The sequence below is a fragment of the Bidens hawaiensis genome, unplaced genomic scaffold (assembly GCF_021521415.1).
Source record: "Bidens hawaiensis isolate Kalapana, Puna unplaced genomic scaffold, B.hawaiensis_p1.1 tig00048347_1, whole genome shotgun sequence".
In the NCBI taxonomy this organism is placed as follows: Eukaryota; Viridiplantae; Streptophyta; class Magnoliopsida; order Asterales; family Asteraceae; genus Bidens; species Bidens hawaiensis.
The window spans coordinates 1,372-5,780 of record NW_027498662.1 but is presented as its reverse complement, the minus strand read 5'-3'; the positions used below and the strand labels follow the sequence as shown (position 1 = coordinate 5,780).

At 42.2% G+C, this 4,409-nt stretch overlaps 1 non-coding gene across 1 annotated transcript; it reads left to right on the top strand.

Moving 5' to 3' along the window:
- Positions 1-2,524: 2,524 nt before the first annotated feature.
- On the top strand, positions 2,525-2,629 carry LOC143597481 (small nucleolar RNA R71). Its single transcript, XR_013146918.1, has one exon. It is a non-coding gene; the product is annotated as a small nucleolar RNA R71 (small nucleolar RNA).
- The last annotated feature ends 1,780 nt before the right edge of the window (positions 2,630-4,409 follow it).

The window sequence follows — 4,409 nt, the reverse complement described above, 5'->3', positions numbered from 1 at the left end:
GTGCCATAGGGACATTTGAATGTCGTCTTCTCCTGATCCTCAGGAGAGATGGGGATCTGAAAGTATCCCGAGAAACCGTCAAGAAAGCAATAGAACATCTTTCCCAACAGTCGCTCCAACATATGGTCAATGAAGGGGAGTGGAAAGTGATCTTTCCTCGTGGAATCGTTGAGTTTGCGGTAGTCAATGCAAACTCGCCATCTTGTGACGATACGTGTAGGAATCAACTCGTTTTTCTCATTCACAACAACCGTCATACCGCCCTTTTTCGGGATGACCTGCACCGGGCTCACCCATGGGGAATCAGAGATCGGATAAATCAATCCAGCATCGAGAAGCTTGATGACCTCTTTCTTCACAACGTCTTGCATATTAGGGTTGAGACGCCGTTGGTGCGGCACCACGGGTTTAAACTCCTCCTCCTTTAAGATCTTATGGGTACAAAAGGATGAATTGATCCCTTTTATAACCATGATCTTCCAAGCGATCGCGTGCTTGTGCCTCTTCAGAACCATGAGCAACTTCACATTCTCCTCGCTCGACAAACTCGCAGAAATGATAACAGGAAAGCGGGACCCATCCTCCAAAAAGGCATACACCAAATGAGACGGGAGTTCCAAGCTCGATAGATGGTGGGTCCACAACAGAAAGTTTTGCCTTAGGCCCGGCAACGCGATCAACATCCTCAATCCTCTCTAAACACTTAGGAGGCTCATGGTCCACACCACAGACCAACTCCTCAATCAGAGGTCCACTGACCAAGTCAGAAACCTCTCTAAAACACAACTGAGTATCCAAAGAATTCTCTTCACGCGTGTCCTGTATGTGCTCACAAACGCAAGAATCGATAGTATCAATGTAGAGCACGTCATCATGATCATGTGGGTGGCGCATGGATCTCCCAATATCAAAGGTCACCTCCTCGTCTCCAACTCTAAGAATGAGCCTGGCGGTGCAGACATCAGTGTGAGCTCTAGCAGTGGCTAAGAAAGGACGACCCAAGATGAGTGGTACATTTTTATCCTCATCCATGTCCAAGATCAAAAAGTCAACAGGAAACACAAATTTGTCGATTTTCACAAGCATATTCTCAACTATACCTCTCGGGTATTTCACCGAGCGGTCGGCAAGCTGAATGCTCATGCGAGTAGGCTTAGGTTCACCTAGGTCTAACTTTGCAAAAATAGAATAAGGCATCAAGTTTATGCTAGAACCTAGGTTGGCTAAAGCATTACTAACCGACAAACTAGCGATCAAACATGGAATGGTAAAACTGCCCGGATCGGCATTTTCTTGGGCAATTTATTCTGAAGGACGGCAGGACACTCGTCATTCAAAGTCACACAAGAAAGCTCCTCTAATTTCTTCTTGTTCGAGAGGACCTCTTTCAGAAACTTTGCATACTTAGGCATTTCTTTCAATGCATCGAGAAACGGAAGATTGATGTGAAGCTGCTTAAAAAGCTCTAACAATTTCCTGTACTGCTCTTCCATCTTCTGCTTCTTCAAACGGCCTGGGTATGGAATGGGAGGAACATAAGTCCTAACTGTCTCACTGGTTTGTGCGGTACTTTCTGGGGTTACCCTCGGGTGCACCTCACCAGGAGTCTAAGTCTCGATCTCATCGGCAATCGGTTTTGGTGTGGGAACCGTGCATCAACAGGAATGGTGGATCTACCACTCCTCAGGGTAATCGCCTTAGCCTCGGCATTCGGATTAATCTTGGTATTACTCGGAAGGCTACCCTGTGGTCTCGCAGAGAGGAGCTGAGCAATCTGTCCAACCTGATTCTCGATGGTCTGAATGGACGCTTTCTGATTCCTCAACTCGAGATCGTGTCTCTGGAGAGTCTCATCAATCTTCAGGTTCCTTTATTCAGCCAGTTTGTTTGAGGTCTCGTTTTAGACAAAAGCTGGGTCATAAGATTTTCAACACTAGACCCTCCACTGGACTGACCACTACTGCTGGAACCTTGAAACTGAGGCCTCTGCTTGTAAGATTGGTTCTGGAGTTGACTCTGATGATTTGGATTTCGGTCAAACCCTGGTGGCTTTTGATTTTGACTCTGATTTTGAGAGCCACCACCATCTTTCCAGCTGTAATTGGGGTGATTACTCCATCCCGGGTTATAGGAGTTGCTGTAGGCATTGTTTTGGCGACCTACAAAGTCAACATCCTCCACCACCATGGACTGCTGGCACTGACTGGTCTGGTGTTTCCCGTCACACACCCCACAACGAGAGCTAGACTTAGCCAGATTAGATTGCATCTGGTCAAATCTTTTGGTCAAGGCTTCTAACTGGGCAGAAACAAGAGTATTAGAATCGACATGATGAACACCCTTAGTGGAAGGAATACTACGAGGTGGATTATATGCAAAACTCTTCTTAGAGGCTCGCTCCAGAATATACAACGCCTCATTCGGGGTACACCTATCAAAATCTCCTCCCGCAACCTGATCAACGGCCTGCTTCTACGCTCCGGATAAAGCATCAAAGAACGTACGACACTGAAGTCCGCGACTCAAACCGTGATGAGGGAATTTTCTCAACAAGCCCTTGAACCTCTCCCATGCAGCATGAAGTGACTCGTCATCTTCAACACGGAAACCAGTGATGTTTGCCCGGTATCTTGCAGTTTTATCGGGTGGGAAGTACTGAAGAAGAAACTGCTCAACCAATTGGTCCTAAGTGGTGATGGAACCGGAAAGGAGTGCCTCTAACCAATTGGTCAGAAAATTCCCCTAAGGCTCCACCCTTGAAATGGAGATAATGGAGGTGTATTTATGTATTCGGGACGTCTGGCACGGGCAAGTGCACGGGAACGCACGGTCGTGCCTAAATGTGGAAAGGCAACTCCTTGCTTTAATCTGACCAAAAAGTCAGATTTCTCTGTTCTGGCACGGGCTTGCACGGGCTGGCACGGGCACGCTCGGTCGTGCATGGGCGTGCAGGTGCCCGTGCAGGTCTGGCAGATTGCTGCATTTTGCTTCCGAAACGCCATCTTTTCATGTTTTCTTTATTGGGCGGGCGCCCGGACCAGCAAATTCACAAACAACACAAATAAGTACCTAAAACAATGAATTTGCATGGAGTTCGGCATAAATATGAGGATAATTCGATGCAATAAGATGTACACTTTGTGTTACATCACAATCCGGTTTGGGTCGGGTCATACAATAATTCTAAACCCTAACCGACCAAATTAAAAATAAAATATACAAAATGGTGAATGTGAATTGCCGAACCTGGCCTCTGGTTGCTTCTGTTGACTATTTTGATTAATCGATTTCGCACTCACACAAGTCAGTTCCGAACCTCAGGCCTCAGCAGACATCGGCAACGCCCAATCAATCAATCGATTTCATGCCTAAACGATTTCAAATTCATCCGCTTGCTTCTCAACTTCTGTTCTGAGTTATGTGACAAACCTTAAAGGTCAGTAAGTCACACAATGGCCAACACACAATGGAAACCCCGTTTGTTGTTGTATTCGAACATTGACCAGATGGTAGGGTTGGATTTTGGGCTTAATGTTCAGTTTTCTTTTGTTTAAAATTTATTTGTGCCTGGGCTTGGTCTTGTGGGAGTTCTATTTCTTAGACTTTCTTTATCTTTACGTTTATTTTGTAAACGATTTCTCATTCTTTGGGTTTAAACAGTCTTTATTTTTTAAAAAAAAATTCAAGGCTGGCCTAGACTCAAATAATATGGATGGCCCGGAATCAAATAACTTGACTAGTCCGGCCTCAATATATATATATATATATATATATATATATATATATATATATATATATATATATATATATATATATATATATATATAATTGATTTATTTTGAGAACCACTTTGAGTTTTAAGAACTCAACGTAACAATTTTTTTTACATATATGTACATGTACGTAGAAAATTACATTATTTTTTACGCAATGAGCCGACTTTTTACATAAGTGTAACGGACGTTTAAATTAGTGTAATCACTGTAAATCTTTATTCTCTCTCGTACTTAAATTTTTAATCACATTTAATCTAAACAACATAATTTAATCTATTTAATTAAATGTCTGGTTAATAATGAATTTTTTAAGTTCTTAAAACTCAACAAGATTCTCAAATTATCCCTCCCTATATATACATGTGAGATTTCAAATGAGAACCACTTTGAGTTTTAAGAACTCCAAAGAACTCAACGTAACAATATTTTTTACATAGATGTAATGTATGTAGATTACATGTACGTAGAAAAATTACATAGTGTTTTACACACTGAGCCGACGACGTTTAAATTAGTGTAATCAATGTACATCTTTATTATCTCTCATACTTAATCTTTTAATCACATTTAATCTAAACCACATAATCTAATCTATTTAATTAAATGTGTGGTTAAAAATGAATTTTTAAAGTT